General features: G+C 33.7%; 1 non-coding gene across 1 annotated transcript; it reads right to left on the reverse strand.

Annotated features, from left to right (window-relative positions):
* Window positions 1-14,277: 14,277 nt before the first annotated feature.
* LOC139860931 (small nucleolar RNA R71) lies at window positions 14,278-14,384 on the reverse strand. Its single transcript, XR_011763557.1, has one exon. It is a non-coding gene; the product is annotated as a small nucleolar RNA R71 (small nucleolar RNA).
* Between the last annotated feature and the right edge of the window lie 5,878 nt (window positions 14,385-20,262).

Consider the following 20,262-nt stretch of genomic DNA (forward strand, 5'->3'; position numbering starts at 1 on the left):
ATCTTATTTGAAGGTTTAAACTTGTAATCACTAGAACATAGTTTAGTTAATTCTAAACTTGTTCGCAAACAGAAGTTAATCCTTCTATCTTGACTTTTAAAATTAACTAGACACATGTTCTATATCTATATGATATGCTAACTTAATGATTTAAAAAGTGAAAACACGAAAAATACCGTAAAGCTGGATATACGCCGTCGTAGTAACACCGCGGGCTGTTTTTGGTTAGTTAATTAAAAACTATGATAAACTTTGATTTAAAAATTGTTCTTCTGGGAAAATGATTTTTCTTATGAACATGAAACTATATCCAAAAATCATGGTTAAACTCAAAGTGGAAGTATGTTTTCCAAAATGGTCATCTAGACGTCGTTCTTTCGACTGAAATGACTACCTTTACAAAAATGACTTGTAACCTATATTTACGACTATAAACTTATACTTTTTCTGTATATATTCATAAACTTAAGTTCAATATGAAACCATAGCAACTTGAACCACTCAAAACGGATTTAAAACGAAGAAGTTATGGGTAAAACAAGATTGGATATTTTTGTTTGTTGTAGCTACGTGAAAATTGGTAACAAATCTATATCAATCATATCCTAGCTAACTTATATTGTATTATACATGTATTCTAATATATTATGTAATCTTGGGATACCATAGACACGTATGCAAATGTTTTGACATATCATATCGACCCATGTATATATATTATTTGGAACAACTATAGACACTCTATATGCAGTAATGTTGGAGTTAGCTATACAGGGTTGAGGTTGATTCTAAAAATATATATACTTTGAGTTGTGATCTAGCCTGAGACGTGTATACACTGGGTCGTGGATTGATTCAAGATAATATATATCAATTTATTTCTGTACATCAAACTATGGACAACTAGTTGTAGGTTACTAACGAGGACAGCTGACTTAATAAACTTAAATCATTAAAACGTAATAAAAAGTGTTGTGAATATATTTCGATCATAATTTGATATATACATACATATTTGTTATAGGTTCATGAATCGACCAGTGACCAAGTCTTACATCCCGATGAAGTAAAAATCTGTGAAAGTGAGTTATAGTCCCATTTTTTAAAATCTAATATTTTTGGGATGAGAATACATGCAGTTTTATAAATGTTTTACAAAATAGACACAAGTATGCGAAACTACATTCTATGGTTGGATTATTAAACCGAATATCGCCCTTCAAGTCTGGTAGCCTAAGAATTAGGAAAATGGCCCCTAATTGACGCGAATCCTAAAGATAGATCTATTGGGCTTAACAACCCCCATTCAGGTTATGGATGGTTTAGTACTTCGAGATTATTATACAGACGAGAGGTTCTGTTTTGGGGATATTCTATGCATTAAGTTAACGTCGGTTACCAGGTGTTCAACATATGAATGATTTTTATGCACTTGCGAGTGTAATGATATTTATGAAAAATAAGAAATCTTGTGGTCTATTATTATGATTTGATAATATATAGGTTAAACCTATAACTCACCAATATTTTTGTTGACGTTTTAAGCATGTTTATTCTCAGGTGATTATTAAGAGCTTCCGCTGTTGTATACTAAAATAAGGACAAGATTTGGAGTCCATGCTTGTATGATATTGTGTAAAAACTGCATTCAAGAAACTTACTTTGATGTAATATATTTTTATTGTAAACCATTATGTAATGGTTGTGTGTAAACGGTATATTTTAGATTATCATTATTTGATAATCTACGTAATGCTTTTTAAACCTTTATCGATAAAATAAAAGTTATGGTTATTTTAAAAATGAATGCAGTCTTTGAAAAACGTCTCATATAGAGGTCAAAACCTCGCGACGAAATCAATTAATATGGAACGTTTATAATCAATATGAACGGGACATTTCAGTTGTTATCAGAGCGTTGGTCTTAGAGAACTAAAAAATTTACATTAGTGTGTCTTATCGAGTTTGTTAGGATGCATTAGTGAATCTGGACTTCGACCGTGTTTTCTTTAAAAATAATTGCTTGACATTTTTGTTGGAAACTATATATTATTAGCATGTAAATATTATGTGATATATTAACCTCTTAATGTGTTTGATATTGTGTGATAGATGTCTACCACTAGTACAAATCCCATCGACTCACCTAATAATAATGAAGAGTCAAATATACTTTGGGAAGATTCACAAATTCCCGAAGAGGAAACGAAAGAGGAGGAACCGGAAGAAGAAGAACCGGAAGAGGAGGAAACGGAAGAAGAGGAACTGGAAGAGGAGGAACCGGAAGAGGAGGAACCAGAAGAAGAAGAGGTTCCGGAGGAAGAAATATTGATACCTGCTGTAAATCGATTAAATAAAAGAAAATCCTCAACCAATGGACCAAAGTTAATAATGGTCAATGGTGTTTCCGCTAAGGAAGCAAAATATTGGGAAGATTACCAATTCTCCGATGAATCGGATCCCGATGAGGATTCCGATGATGTTATAGAAATTACCCCGACCCAATTTAAAGAGGCAAAAGAAAATAATAAGGGAAAATGTATAAAAATGGAGAAACCTGATTCCAACCCCGATGAACTTTATATGTATCGGCAACATCCGTATTTCCTAAATTGTAACAATAACCCGGGAACCTCTAAACCACCAGGTTTTTCTAAACCATTGTGGAAAACAACAGCTCGTATTAGGGGAGCACCATATATCCCTAGAAAATTAGCGAAACGAACTAAGTCCGAAGAAGAAGAAACAAGCGAGTCGGAATAATGGGTTGTAATCATGCGGTGTAATATATGTAATATAAGTGTGCTTGTACTTTTATGTTGTATATAAAAAAAAATTTGCTTATATTATTTGATAATTATCTTTTATAAATCTAATCCTCGTCTGTTTTACAGTATAAAAACACAATGGACGTTAAGAATAGACAACCAAAAATTTTAGAAGACCTACCTGGGGACATGATTGATGAAATCTTGTCTAAAGTTGGTCAGAATTCGTCGGCACAATTATTTACAACGAAATTAGTTTGTAGAACATTTGATGAAAATTCCAAGAATGCCTTAGTTTATAAAAGGCTTTCCTTTGAAAGTTGGGGTATATCACATTGGGGAGACCGTAAGCTACGCCGTGTTTTCTTTAAAGCATTAAATGCGGGGAACCCAAGTGAAATTTTACGCAACGGATTTAGAACCTATTTTGACTCAACTTATCCCAACATAGGACTTCGTGAATTAGAAAGAGCTTCTAACATGCAACATAAAGAAGCATGTTATGCTTATGGGTTAGTGATGTTCGCTTCTCACCAAAGTGAGAAAAAGAACATCGGATTACAACTATTAAATAAAACATTCCCACAAGTAACGGACTCAGTAGTTGGGGTGAGAAACAAGGTTTTTAGATTGTTACGGGGCTGTTGGGCATTACGAAACCCTCGTCCCTTTGACGATGTTACAACATGCTGTCTGATCAACGGCCACAACAGTTATATTCCACAAAACTAAGGATGGGAAGTAGTCTTAGTAAAACCAGAATGAATGATTTGTTTATGGACTTATGAACTACGTGTCTTTATTGCCTTTGTTGAATGACTTGCGTATTAACTAGGATTGTCATCGAAACTGCTTTGTATCAATGTTATTGTGTGCTATATCTTATGCTATATAGCGGTATTGTAAGTTTGTAAAATATTGTGTAATAGTTTGAACGCGAAATATTATTATAATCAGTTTTTGATATAGAATTGTAGTGGTTGAATTGTATAGTAGCTACTAAGTATGAACTTAACGGGTAGGTACTACCCGAATGGAAAAAAAAAACTATAAAACGCTAATATGAAGAAAAAGCTTTTATAAATAAGTTCATATTATGCTACGAAATACTATTGACTACTCTTGATATTCTATATGATTAACTAAATTCTTTTGGCTATTTTTGAAGGAAATGGCACCAACTACTCGACACACCCTGAATATGAGCGAGGAGGAATTCCGTGCTTTCCTTGCAGCAAACATAGCCACAGTACAGGCTGCGATGCAAAATAACAATAACTCTGAATCCAGCAATGGAACTAACGCCACGAGAACTCGTGTAGGATGCTCCTACAAAGAATTCACTGCCTGTAAACCTTTGGAATTCGATGGAACCAAGGATCCAATCGGATTAAAACGGTGGACTGAGATGGTTGAATCGGTGTTTGCCATAAGCAAGTACACTGAATAAGACAAAGTAAAGTATGCTACGCATACCTTCACGGGTACTGCGTTAACATGGTGGAACACTTATCTAGAACAGGTGGGACAAGATGCTGCTTACGCACTACCGTGGTCAGCATTCAAACACTTAATGTACGAGCAGTACCGTCTCAGAAACGAGGTCAATAAGCTCAAGGTAGAGCTTAGAGGGTTACGAACACAAGGGTTTGATATTACCACGTACGAACGACGATTCACAGAGTTGTGCCTATTGTGTCCGGGAGCGTTCGAAGATGAAGAAGAGAAAATCGACACATTTGTAAAAGGGTTACCGGAAAGGATCCAAGAGGATATAAGTTCACACGAGCCCGCCTCCATACAAAAGGCAAGTCGAATGGCTCATAAACTTATAAATCAAATTGAGGAAAGAATTAAAGAACAGGCGGCTGAAGAAGCCAATACGAAACAAGTCAAGAGGAAATGGGAAGAAACCAGCGACAAGGGTCACAATTTCAATAATCAACCCAACAATCACAACTACAATCGCACCAAATTTCGCAACAACAAACGCAACAACAACAACCACCCCAGCAACAACTACAACAACCGTTTCAACAACAATAACAACCGCAACAACAACAATCCCAACAATAACAACAAGAGGTAGAAATTCTACCAGAGAAGTGAAGGATACCATCCAACTGGGCTCTGTACAGTAGTGTGTACTAAGTGTAATAGAAAGGTCCATGGTGCGACAAAGTGCAAAATCTACGGATCAATGGCTAAGGGAACAAATAATGCTAGAATAAGTTATGCCGACATTACCTGTTTCGGATGCGGGAAGAAGGTCCATTATAAAAATATGTGTCCAAATCAGGGGGATAATAATGGGCAAGGCCGAGGAAGAGTCTTCAACATTAATGCAGTTGAAGCGCAGGAAGACCCGGAGCTTGTTACGGGTACGTTTCTTATTGACAATACATCTGCTTATGTTTTATTTGATTCGGGTGCGGATAGAAGCTATATGAGTAAGGATTTCTGTGCTAAATTAATTTGTCCATTGACGCCTTTGGATAATAAGTTTATACTATAATTAGCAAACGGTAAATTAATTGCAGCAGATAATATATGTTGGAATCGAGAAATTAAACTGGGTAGCGAAACGTTTAAGATTGATTTGATACCAGTAGAGTTAGGGAGTTTTGATGTGATAATCGGCATGGACTAGTTGAAAGAGGTGAAAGCAGAGATCGTATGTTACAAAAATGTAATTCGCATTGTACGAGATGAAGGAAAACCCTTAATGGTGTACGGAGAAAAGAGCAACGCGAAGCTAAATCTTATTAGTAATTTGAAGGCACAAAAGCTAATAAGAAAGGGTTGCTATGCTGTTCTAGCACATGTCGAGAAAGTACAAACTGAAGAAAAGAGCATCAATGATGTTCCCGTCGCAAAAGAATTTCCCGATGTATTTTCGAAAGAATTACCGGGATTACCTCCACACCGATCCGTTGAATTTCAAATAGATCTTGTACCGGAAGCTGCACCAATAGCTCGTACTCCATACAGACTCGCACCCAGTGAAATGAAGGAACTTCAAAGCCAATTACAAGAACCTCTAGAGCATGGTTTCATACGACCAAGTACATCACCATGGGGAGCTCCTGTTTTGTTTGTCAAAAAGAAGGATGGTACATTCAGGTTGTGTATCGACTACCGAGAGTTGAACAAACTTACCATCAAGAACCGTTACCCACTACCGAGAATCGACGACTTATTTGATCAACTACAAGGCTCGTCGGTTTATTGGAAGATCGATTTACGTTCCGGATATCATCAAATGCGGGTAAAGGAGGATGATACTACGAAGACTGCTTTCAGGACGTGATACGATCATTACGAGTTTATGGTTATGCCGTTTGGTTTGACTAACGCACCAGCTGTGTTCATGAACATCATGAACAGAGTGTGTGGACCATATCTCGACAAGTTTGTCATTGTCTTCATCGATGACATACTTATTTACTCAAAGAATGATCAAGAGCATGAAGAACATTTGAGGAAAGTACTGGAATTGTTGAGGAAAGAAAAACTGTACGCTAAGTTTTCAAAGTGTGCATTTTGGTTGAAAGAAGTTCAATTCCTCGGACATGTTGTGAGCAAAGAAGGTATTCAGGTTGATCGGGAAAAGATTGAAACCGTTGTAAACTGGGAAACCCCGAAAACTCCGAAGCATATACGTCAATTTTTAGGATTGGCTGGTTACTACAGAAGATTCATCCAAGATTTTTACAAAATAGCAAAACCCTTGACTGCATTAACGCATAAAGGAAAGAAATTTGAATGGAAGGATGAACAGGAGGAAGCGTTCCAATTGTTGAAGAAAAAGTTAACTTCGGCACCTATATTGTCATTGCCTGAAGGGAATGATGATTTTGTGATATATTGTGATGCCTCAAAGTAAGGCCTCGGTTGTGTGTTAATGCAACGAACAAAGGTAATTGCTTATGCGTCCAGACAATTGAAGATTCACAAGCAAAATTATACGACTCATGATTTGGAATTGGGCGCTGTTGTTTTTGCATTAAAGACTTGGAGGCACTACTTATATGGGGTCAAAAGTATCATATATACCGACCACAAAAGTCTCCAACATATATTTAATCAGAAACAACTAAACATGAGGCAGCGTAGGTGGATTGAGTTATTGAATGATTACGATTTCGAGATTCGTTACCACCCGGGGAAGGCAAATGTGGTAGCCGACGCTTTGAGTAGAAAGGACAGAGAACCTATGCGGGTAAAAGCTATGAATATAATTATTCGTACTAACCTTACTACTCAAATAAAGGAGGTACAGCAGGGAGTTGTAAAAGAAGGAAAGTTGAAGAATGAAATACCCAAAGGATCGGAGAAACATCTTAATATTCGGGAAGACGGAACCCGGTATAGGGCTGAAAGAATTTGGGTACCAAAGTTTGGAGATGTGAGAGAAATGGTACTTAAGGAAGCACATAAAACCAGATACTCAATACATCCCGGAGCAGGAAAAATGTACAAAGATCTCAAGAAGCACTTTTGGTAGCCAGGTATGAAAGCCGATATTGCCAAATATGTAGGAGAATGTTTGACGTGTTCAAAGGTCAAAGCTGAACATCAAAAACTATCAAGTCTACTCCAATAACCTGAAATCCCAGAATGAAAATGGAAAAACATTACCATGGATTTCATTACTAAATTGCCAAGGACTGCAAGTGGTTATGATACTATTTGGGTAATAGTCGATCGTCACACCAAGTCAGCACACTTTCTGCCAATGAGAGAAGATGATAAAATGGAGAAGTTGGCGAGATTATTCTTGAAGGAAATTGTCTCCAGACATGGAATACCAGTCTCTATAATCTCTGATAGGGATGGCAGATTTATTTCAAGGTTTTGGCAGACATTACAACAAGCATTAGGAACTCGTCTAGACATGAGTACTGCCTATCATCCATAAACCGATGGGCAGAGCGAAAGGACGATATAGACTCTTGAAGACATGCTACGAGCATGTGTTATTGATTTTGGAAACGGTTGGGATCGACATCTACCATTAGCAGAATTTTCATACAACAACAGTTACCACTCGAGTATCGAAATGGCACCGTTTAAAGCACTTTATGGTAGAAAGTGCAGATCTCCAATTTGTTGGAATGAATTGGGGGATAGACAGATTACGAGTCCGGAGATAATCCAAGAAACTACAGAGAAAATCATCCAAATTCAACAACGATTGAAAAGCGCCCATAGTCGACAAAAGAGCTATGCGGACAGTAAAAGAAAAGATATAGAATTTGAGATTGGAGAGATGGTCATACTTAAGGTTTCACCTTGGAAAGGCGTTGTTCGATTTGGTAAATGGGGGAAACTAAATCCAAGATACATTGGACCATTCAAGATTATAGATCGTGTCGGACCAGTAGCTTACCAACTGGAGTTACATCAACAACTTGCGGCTGTACATAACACTTTTCATGTCTCGAATCTGAAGAAGTGTTTTGCTAAAGAAGATCTCACTATTCCATTAGACGAAATCCAAATCAACGAAAAACTTCAATTTATTGAAGAACCCGTCGAAATAATGGATCGTGAGGTTAAAAGACTTAAGCAAATCAAGATACCAATTGTTAAGGTTCGATGGAATGCCCATAGAGGACCCAAGTTTACCTGGGAGAGTGAAGATCAGATGAAGAAGAAATACCCGCACCTATTTCCAGAAGATGCGTCAACACCTCCAACTGCTTAAAATTTCGGGACGAAATTTAATTAACGGGTAGGTACTGTAGTGACCCGAACTTTTCCATGTTATATATTAAATGAAAACTATATTTGTATGATTAAATGTTTCCAACATGTTAAGCAATCAAACTTGTTAAGACTTGATTATTTGAAATGTGCTTCTATAGTCAATTGACCACCCAAGTTGACCGGCGATTCACGAACGTTAAAAATTTCTAAAAACTACATGATGATATATATATATATATATATGGATATATATATATATATATGGTTAACATGATACTATGATAAGTAAGTATCTCACTAAGTATATTAACAATGAGTGATATACATAAAAATGAGTTTATTGAATTAAGAAACTCGAAATGATATATATAACGATTATCGTTATAACAACGTCTTACTAAATACATATGAATCATATTAAGATATTGATACACTATGTTTAACATGATAAAATGATAATTAAGTATATCATTAAGTGTGTTAACAATGAACTACATATGTAAAACAAGACTACTAACTTAAGAATTTCGAAACGAGGCATATATGTAACGATTATCATTGTAACGACATTTTAATGTATATATATATCATATTAAGATATATTCATACATTATAATATCATGATAATGTAATAATTTAACATCTCATTTAAGTATAATAACAATGAATTAATTACATTTAACAAGATCGTTAACTTAAAGGTCTTAAAACAACACTTACATGTAATGACTAACGGTGACTTAACGACTCAGTTAAAATGTATATACATGTAGTGTATTAAGATGTATTAATACACTTTTGAAAGACTTCAAGACATATATCAAAGTATTTCTACTTAGCAAAAATGCTCAAAATTACATTCTCATTCGTTTCCATCAACAATTCTACTCGTGTACACCTGTATTTGTACTCGTACAATACACAGCTTATATATGTATTTACTATTGGTATATACACCTTTAATCATTCATTCTTAGCAGCCATCTTAGAGTCAAAAATATGTGGAGCCATTATTTAACAACTTGTATGACTAATGAGATAAAAACAAACTTAAGGATCTTTTTTTTCTTTATAACAAGTAATTTTGTTTTTATGATTTCACCCTATTTTTCCATTCCATTTTCTCATACTTACACTCCAAATTCTCTCTCAAAATACTCCTAACATCATACTTGATTATCTCCAAGCATTTTTACCATCTTTTAGCTTCAATTACAAGCTTTAATCATCATAAAAACAACCATTCAAGAACACTTCAAGAAATCTTTCTACCTTACTTCCAATCTTGCAAATCCATTTCAAGTGATCATCCAATCTCAAGAAATCTTTCTAATTCAAGGTAATATTCATATTCAAACTTTGATTCAATTTCTATAACTATAACAATCTTATTTCGAGTGGAAATCTTACTTGAACTTGTTTTCGTGTCATGATTCTTCTTCAAGAACTTTCAAGCCATCCAAGGATCTTTTGAAGCTAGATCCATTTTTCTCTTTTCCAGTAGGTTTATCCACAAAACTTGAGGTAGTAATGTTGTTCATAACATCATTCGATTCATACATATAAAGCTATCGTATTCGAAGGTTTAAACTTGTAATCACTAGAATATAGTTTAGTTAATTCTAAACTTGTTCGCAAACAGAAGTTAATCCTTCTAATTTGACTTTTAAAATCAACTAAATACATGTTCTATATCTATATGATATGCTAACTTAATGATTTAAAACCTGGAAACACGAAAAACACCGTAAAACCGGACATACACCGTCGTAGTAACACCGCGGGCTGTTTTGGGTTTGATAATTAAAAACTATGATAAACTTTGATTTTAAAGTTGTTCTTCTGGGAAAATGATTTTTCTTATGAACATGAAACTATATCCAAAAATCATGGTTAAACTCAAAGTGGAAGTATGTTTTTCAAAATGGTCATCAAGACGTCGTTCTTTCGACTGAAATGACTACCTCTTACAAAAATGACCTGTAACTTATATTTTTGACTATAAACCTATATTTTTTCTGTTTAGATTCATAAAATAGAGTTCAATATGAAACCATAGAAATTTGATTCACTCAAAACTGATTTAAAACGAAGAAGTTATGGGTAAAACAAGATTGGATATTTTTTGATTGTTGTAGCTACGGGAGATATTGTAACAAATCTATATTAATCATATCCTAGCTAACTCATATTGTATTATACATGTATTCTAATATATTATGTAATCTTGGGATACCATAGACACTGATAATGCTAAAAACGAACACATATTTCATAGTATTATCCCTCAAGAAAGACAAGATTTTAGTTGCAATTGTTCTATTTACAAGTGATATTCGTTTAAATAATAAAAGGTGAAGACAAAAGGCAGATTCGACGATTTGAAGACGCAAACGATCAAAAAGCTAAAATGTACAAAGTACAATCAAAGTGGTTCAATATATTGATGAGAAACGTCTAAAAATTACAAACGTACAAGCCGCAAAACGTAAAGTACAAGATATTAAATTATACGAAAAGGCGTTCGAAAATCCGGAACCGAGACATGAACCAACTTTCAACGCTCGACGCAACGGAGCTGAAAGTACAAGTCAACTATGCACAAGAATATAATATAATATTTAAATAATTCATAATAAGAATAATAATAAATAATAAAAAGTTGTTAATTGAGCATAGTTAAGGGGTCATAAGTGAAAATTTCAAATCAACATTTGCCTATAAAACGAGACTATGGAGAATGAAGAAAGACACACCTTTTTCCAATCTTCTTTCTCTATATATGTAATTTATATATATTTATAATTATAATTATAATTTAAGTTTAATAATAATTGAGTTATTGTAAGAAATGTTTTACGGGTTTTAAAGTCGGAACTCTGTCCGTGTAATGCTACGCGATTATTCACCACTGTAAGCTATGTTCTTCCTTTTTAAATTAATGTCTCGTAACTAAGTTATTATTATGCTTATTTGAGCCGAAGTAATTATGATGTTGGACTAAATATTAAAGATTGGGTTATTGGATTTTGTTCCATAATTAGGGTATGGACAAAAGACCGACACTTGTGGACATTGGACCATGGACCATTAATAGATGGGGGGTATTGTCTAATCGAATGACAACTCTTTGGAGTCTGTCGAACCTATCTTCAAATTAGTTAATCTAATAATTATTAAATGATTATGCATGTCCTATTTAGTGACGTTTATACGACATCTTTTACAATCATTTAATTAATCAATTGAGTTGGGTAATTTATTATTCATTCTGGCCAAGTGGGTAAATTAATAATTATGGACTAATTAAAACAGGGGTGGATTATATACAAGGGTAATTGGTGTAATTGTTAACAAAGTATTAAGACCTTGGATTACACACAGTTGATAACCTGGTGTAATTATTAACAAAGTATTAAGACCTTGTTACAGTTCGAATCCCCAATTAGTTGGAATATTTGACTTCGGGTATAAGGTAAATTTGACGATCATTTTATAATTATGACCGATGAACTATTATGGGCAAAAACCAGATAGGTATCAAATAAATCCAGGACAAAGGACAATTAACCCAGCATAATAAATTAAAATCAAAACGTCAAACATCACGATTACGGAAGTTTAAATAAGCATAATTCTTTTATTGTATTTCTCATCGTACTTTCATTTACTCGCAATTTTATTTATTGTCAATTTAATATTGTTATTTATTTTACGCACTTTAATTATCGTCATTTATCTGTATGCTTAAAATATAAAATCGACAAACCGGTCATTAAACGGTAAAACCCCAAAGTTACCTATAATTACTATATATCACTAAATCTAGTTTAACTACTTAATTAACTAATTTGACCTAGTAAGACACCCAATAATAGTGTCCACGGATCGACCTCCCGGACTTTACCTTAGCTATATTATTACACGATAGGTATACTTGCCTTTTTTGTTTTAGTTTAATTTAGGTGATTTCCAGTAGTAAATAAATATAAAACTGATAGCCGTTTTATACACACCCTCTAGAACACATCAAGTTTTTGACGCCGCTGTCGGGGACACTTTTTGTGTCTTCACGGGGTATTTAAGTTTTTTTTTAGTTTTTGATTGATTAAAGATATATTAATTTAAATATAATAATTTAATAAATATAATAATATAATAATATTGAAATAAAATATAATAATATAATAATAATTTTGAATCAAATTTGAATAAAAAGTCGTATTTATTAAATACTTCAGGGGTATATTATGTAACTTATAATTAATAATTTATATCATGTCGCTTTCATGTGAATAGTAAATTAATTAATTTCGTTGCATTTACTATTCATGAATAGTAAATGAGTTAAAAAAAGTTTTAAAAAAAAATAATAAAAAAAAATATTAATTTCGTGAAAAAAAAGTTTTTTTTTAAAAAAATAATAAAAAAATTATTAATTTCGTAAAAAAAAATATATAAAAATAATTTTTTTTTAATATATATATATATATTTTTAAGATTTTGTCTATAAAATTAACAAAATATATATATTTATTTTAAGGTTTATATTACCTTTAGATTTTTAGACTCTAGTTACAACTTTTAGTATTAAGTTTAGTTTTGCCATAGTTATTTTTATACTTTTAGATTTTTAGGCTTTGCCGTAAAATCCCTTAAGTGCTTTTTCTTTAGACTAAGATTTAGGTGGCTTAAAATTTTGCGACGCCGTGTTAAAATTTTAGTATCATTTTAAGTAATTGCCATTTTTCGTTTAGAATCCCTTTTAAGTTTCGACACGCTACTTTTTTATTTTTCGACCTTTTATTTTTTCGATGTTTTTCGACGCAATCTTTTTCTTTCTTATTTCTCGACGCTCTAGTTTTTAGGACATAGAATTTTCTATTTCTTTTCTAAAATTTCAAACGAAAAATTATTTTAAGCGATTAAATTGATAGACATCCAAATTTTCTGGTTCGTAGTAATAGTTGGATTTGTTAGTGGCGAGTTGTGGGCTTCCGATTTAAAGGGTCCTGGCTACCTGCTGCATCTATTGGCTATTCGAAACGTGGGCAAAATCAGAAAAGTCTATTAATTTGATAACTTATATAATTTTTATTTTTATAACTAATAGGATATTCAGTGAATGCACCGAGCAAAACGTTCACCACCTTTCATACGTTCACCACCTGTAACTCGATCAAGACATCTATCCAATATTGTCGCCGTTGATTTTTCTTTAGAATTGTCATCTAGTCGACCAAGTACTCCAACTCAAATTTCCGATAATCCATTTTTTGAACCCAATCTCACAACTGAGAATCCAGAGGATATTCAAGGACAATTTCAAGATCCTGAACCACTAATCATTCCTCCTGAACCACAAATAGTTAAATCAGAATCTTCTAGTGATTCGGATTCAACAAATTCAATTATGGAAGTAACGGAACCTCAAAGTATGGAAGACCGAATGAGAGCCACACGCACGGGCCAAGGTCACGCCATTAATCAGCCAGATGTTAGAGTATCAGATTTTGAAATCAAAGGACAAATCCTACACATGATCACCAATCAGTACCAATTTGGTGGTACAACAAAATAAGATCCAAACGAATATCTTCGAACTTTTAATAGGATTTGTAATCTATTTAAAATCCGAGAAGTTGAGGATGAAACTATTTATTTTATGTTGTTCCCATGGACTTTAAAAGGAGAAGCCAAAGATTGGTTAGAATCGTTACCTGAAGGAACGATTGACTCATGGGATATTTTAGTTGAGAAATTTCTTCAAAGATTCTTTCCGGCATCTAAAGCCGTGAGACTTCAAGGAGAAATTGTCACGTTCGTGCAAAAGCCAAATGAAACGTTATATGAGGCATGGACAAGATTCGGAAGGATGTTGAGAGGATGTCCTCAACATGGTTTAGATACTTTTCAAATAGTGCAAATTTTCTATAAAGGCGTCGACATCGCCACACGAAAAGACATCGACACAGCAGCTGGTGGATCCATTATGAAGAAAACCGCAACCGAAGCTCACAAGATCATTGATAACACAGCATCCCACTCTCATGAGTGGCATCAGGAAAAAGATATTTTTCATTCATCTAAAGCGGCTAGAGCCGATTCTAGCCATAACTTTGATTCTGTTTCCGCAAAAATTGATGCTTTCGAGAGACGAATGGAAAAGATGACTAAAGATATTCACGCAATACGAATCAGTTGTGAGCAACGCGGTGGACCACACTTAACGAAATATTGTAATGTTGAGTAAACGATGGAACAACGAGAGAATGTTTCCTACATAAACCAAAGGCCGGGAAATAATTATCAAAATAATTATCAACCTCCAAGGCCAAACTTTAATCGAAATCAAAACATTCTTTACAATCCAAATGGACCCAATAATAACTCATACAACTAACAAGGTCCGAATAACCAACCAACTCAAAACAACACTTTCAATCAACAAAGACCTGGCTTGTATAAACCACCACAACAAACCGAAGAGAAAAAGTCAAATCTGGAAGAAGTGGTATTTAAGCTAGTTGAATCTCAAATACAATTTATTGAAACTCAAACCCAAATGAATGAGAGGTTTGATCAGTCATTTAGAACTCAACAAGCTTCCATTTTGAATCTAGAAAAACAAGTAGGTACTCTTATTAGATTGATGAGTGAAAGGGAACAAGGAAAGCTACCTAGTAATAATGAAGTAAATCCTCGGAATGAAAATGTTAACATGGTATCAACAAATTCTGAAAAACCAACACCAGAAGATGGGAAAGTTTTAGATGTGAGTAACAATGAAGAAGTTACAACACCACCACCACCCGAGTATGTAAAGCCAGTAGTGGCACCATACAAAACACCCATCCCGTTTCCAAGAAAAGGAGTTGAGTATGAGCAAGTGATAGGTAATAAAGTTTGTGATACCTTTGGAAAAAAGAAGAAGAAGAAGAATAAGAAAGTGCAAGAAACAAAAACCGTAGAAGTAAACCCGGTGAAGACAGTTCCACCAAAACCTCCACCTAGGGTAGGTGATCCGAGTGAATTTATTGTTCCTTGTCTACTAAGTGACTGTGTCATGTATGATGCACTAGCAGATTTAGGTGCAAGTGTGAGTGTTATGCCTCTTTCATTATATAAGAGATTAGGAGTAGGTGAGTTAAGTCCAACGGATATGAGTGTTCGATTCCTTGATCAAACCATTAAGCACCCAGTTGGAATTGCTGACAACCTACCCGTTCAAGTAGGTAATTTAACCTTTCTAGTCGAATTCATTGTCATTGACATAGAAGAGGACCCAAACATTCCTCTAATTTTAGATCGACCATTCTTAGCGTCCACCGGGGCGTTATTTGATGTAAGAAAGGGTAGAATGATACTTAGTAATGATGAGAAATCGATCATCTTTATGATTCGAAAGTCTAAATCTCCACCAACCAAAACCGTTGAACCAGCAAAAATGATTGGTAAGAACCATGTTGTTTTACCAACTCCAATGGTAGTGCTCAACAATAATAAAACGCCTAAGTGTGGGGAAAATGAAGTAACACCTAATGATGACCTGATAACAAAGAACCCCGTTGTTGATACGAAATTAAATGATCCTGCTATTAATAGTTCAATGAAGAAACTTATTAAACGAATTCGCGATGCTAGAACCAAGGGGAACTTTAAGTTATGTAACCGGTTAGTATCCAATCTGTTGCCTAAAGAAAAGGTGAAATTAGTTGAATTTGTGGATATTACACAAGAATCCAACCAATGGCTTAAAGCAAAAGTCACAGATATGCAAGTTGATTATGGTCTAAGAAAAATTGACGATGAAGTTAATCACAATTTTGACACCACAACTACCTAAGTGTGGGGAGATTCAAAATGTTCTAAAAAGAAAATGCTGTCTAGAGTTAGTTGTTCTGTTCTCGTGTAGTTCCGAGAATGGAATCCGATTGGTCTTTTTCACTAGCAGACACTAAAGAACTAGTTTTCTCCCCCCATTCTGAATTTTTTTTTTTTTGTAGGTTTTATATGAAATTAATATGCTTTTTAAATTTAAGTTTTGTGTGATTTTAAAAACAAAAATTTACTTTATTTAATTAAGTTTAAAAAAAATGATTTCTAAAATTCGTCGTGAGTTAAACACTAGGTCATTGAACCGAAATTGCTTTACCCGAGGACGGGACGACAAATTTTGTTATCATTATTTTTAATTTTATTGATTTAAAGTATGCCAAAAAAATATTAGATTTTATAAATTTTTGAAAGTGAGGTAATATACCAAACTTCAAAAATATGTATATATGTTTGTAGTTTATCTTATGTACAAAACAGGGTAAAACAACGCACTTTCAAAGACTGTCATTAAGTTCAGCAAAAGCTACTAATTTTGACGACAAGACGCAAAATATCAAATGTGAAATAACAACAATATGTTTGCAAACTCGGTAATTTTAATCATTTTTTTACACTAATCACCCTCATGAATTTAAATTTTTACTGATTTCTTGTAAATGAGGGCATTGCAAGATCTCAAGTGTGGGGAAGGGTTATAAATTCTCTCGGGTTTACACTAGCTTTAATTGCCAAATTTTGTGAAAATTTGAAAAATTTTCAACTAAATGAATTCAAAATCATGTTTATACATATTTATGAACAATAAAACTAGGTGATACTACCAAAATTATTGTTACCTTGGAAAGGACATAAATTGAGAAACAACCCAAAACGCTTGAATTCATTTAAAATGGAATAGAGGGGAATAAAAAGGCAAAGAAAGAAATAAATAAAAGCTGAGTGTGGGAAGAATTCACCAAGTTCTTTAAAACATATATCACATATCTGTACAAGCTTATTGCAGGTACTTTTGTTTTGGACTAAACTAATCAGTTTTACCCGATTTACTGTAATATATTCGAAAGAAAGATGGATCTACACGATGAATCAATTCCATCATTAAAAGGAAGTAAAGTCTTCCAAAAAAGACACCCGCTTCTTGATTTAGGTCAAGAAGTTGTCGTCCAGACCAGCTGTAGGTTGACGAAAAATCTAGAAAAGTCATCTCTAAAATCAGCAGGAAATCCACGGACCTCAGCATCAAACAGGGTCGCCATGTGGTCAGACTTATCCTAACCATGAGAGGATCTGTCTCGTAAAATGGGGAGGGCGCCGTGCAAATTAGCTTGATAAGACTAATGAATCAGACCCCCAGTAAGGATAATCTCCTTAAAGATTAAAAATCAGCTTTTAAGCCTGATATTACTCAATCCTTGAGATTGACTTTAAAGATTGAGAATTACAAACTCATGGAATTCGATGATATCTAAACTCGAACTTGAACGAGAAAATATTTTGATCAAATTACAAACCGATTTATTTTCTGAAAACCTATTTTCAATGCGTTCATTACCATTGAACGTAAAATCCTGAGAATTCATCAGAATTCATTAGGTCACCTGAACCAAATCGGGTGTCAACCGTAAGAACGGTGGTTGCATAGCATGGTCGAAGACAGGACGTTGTGCCAGACCAGAAAAATTATAGGATGATCTTTACTATTGCTCCTACAAAGGATAGTAATAGCATCCGACACGTTTTAGACCATGAACAAATGCATGTCATTAGACATTGCCTTAACAGTTTCTTGTTCATCGCTTTCCTTTACAACCGGACGGTAGTTTACCGAAAGGTAATATACGGGACAAGTAAACTGGACGTGTTGCTTTCCTAATACAAGGTTAGAAAGTGGGTGACACAAAACCGTAAAGTTTTGAGCTAAAATTTTAAAATCCGAAACCCACAAAACCCACAATAACATTTTGCAACACCGGTGAAGGGTTATTCCGGAAAACTTATCTAGGATAAAAACTAGATTGAATTTTCAAAAGATCAAATGTTTTCATAAAGATCCAATTTCCTAACGGATCTAAATTTTTATAGTCATGTGAGACTGTAAACCACATCGTTACTATCATTGTTCATAACCGCCGTATTGAAATCACTGATGTACAAATGTGAAGAATAAAGAAGTGATTCAAGTATGTTTTTATTTCAAGACTATATTGCTTGAGGACAAGCAACGCTCAAGTGTGGGAATATTGATAATGCTAAAAACGAACACATATTTCATAGCATTATCCCTCAAGAAAGATAAGATTTTAGTTGCAATTGTTCTATTTACAAGTGATATTCGTTTAAATAATAAAAGGTGAAGACAAAAGGCAGATTCGACGATTTGAAGAACGACCAAAAAGCTAAAAAGTACAAAGTACAATCCAAGTGATTCAATATATTGATGAGAAACGTCTAAAAATTACAAACGTACAAGCCGCAAAACGCAAAGTACATGATATTAAATTATACGAAAAGGCGTTCGAAAATCCGGAACCGAGACATGAACCAACTTTCAACGCTCGACGCAACGGAGCTGAAAGTACAAGTCAACTATGCACAAGAATATAATATAATATTTAAATAATTCATAATAAGAATAATAATAAATAATAAAAAGTTGTTAATTGAGCATAGTTAAGGGGTCATAAGTGAAAATTTCAAATCAACATTTGCCTATAAAACGAGACTATGGAGAATGAAGAAAGACACACCTTTTTCCAATCTTCTTTCTCTATATATGTAATTTATATATATTTATAATTATAATTATAATTGTAAGAAATGTTTTACGAGTTTTAAAGTCGGAACTCTGTCCGTGTAACGCTACGCGATTATTCACCACTGTAAGCTATGTTCTTCCTTTTTAAATTAATGTCTCGTAACTAAATTATTAGTATGCTTATTTGAGCCGAAGTAATCATGATGTTGGACTAAATATTAAAGATTGGGTTATTGAATTTTGTACCATAATTAGGGTATGGACAAAAGACCGACACTTGTGGACATTGGACCATGGACCATTAATAGATGGGGGGTATTGTCTAATCGAATGACAACTCTTTGGAGTCTGTCGAACCTATCTTCAAATTAGTTAATCTAATAATTATTAAATGATTATGCATGTCCTATTTAGTGACGTTTATACGACATCGTTTACAATCATTTAATTAATCAATTGGGTTGGGTAATTTATTATTCATTCTGGCCAAGTGGGTAAATTAATAATCATGGACTAATTAAAACAGGGGTGGATTACATATAAGGGTAATTGGTGTAATTGTTAACAAAGTATTAAGACCTTGGATTACACACAGTCGATAACCTGGTGTAATTATTAACAAAGTATTAAGACCTTGTTACAGTTCGAATCCCCAATTAGTTGGAATATTTGACTTCGGGTATAAGGTTAATTTGACGATCATTTTATAATTATGACCGATGAACTATTATGGGCAAAAACCAGATAGGTATCAAATAAATCCAGGACAAAGGACAATTAACCCAGCATAATAAATTAAAATCAAAACGTCAAACATCATGATTACGGAAGTTTAAATAAGCATAATTCTTTTATTGTATTTCTCATCGTACTTTCATTTACTCGCAATTTTATTTATTGTCATTTTAATATTGTTATTTATTTTACGCACTTTAATTATCGTCATTTATCTGTACGCTTAAAATATAAAATCGACAAACCGGTTATTAAACGGTAAAAACCCCCAAAGTTACCTATAATTACTATATATCACTAAATCTAGTTTAACTACTTAATTAACTAATTTGACCTAGTAAGACACCCAATAATAGTGTCCACGGATCGACCTCCCGGACTTTACCTTAGCTATATTATTACACGATAGGTATACTTGCCTTTTGTGTTTTAGTTTAATTTAGGTGATTTCCT

Source organism: Rutidosis leptorrhynchoides, chromosome 7 (assembly GCF_046630445.1).
Source record: "Rutidosis leptorrhynchoides isolate AG116_Rl617_1_P2 chromosome 7, CSIRO_AGI_Rlap_v1, whole genome shotgun sequence".
Taxonomy (NCBI): domain Eukaryota; kingdom Viridiplantae; phylum Streptophyta; class Magnoliopsida; order Asterales; family Asteraceae; genus Rutidosis; species Rutidosis leptorrhynchoides.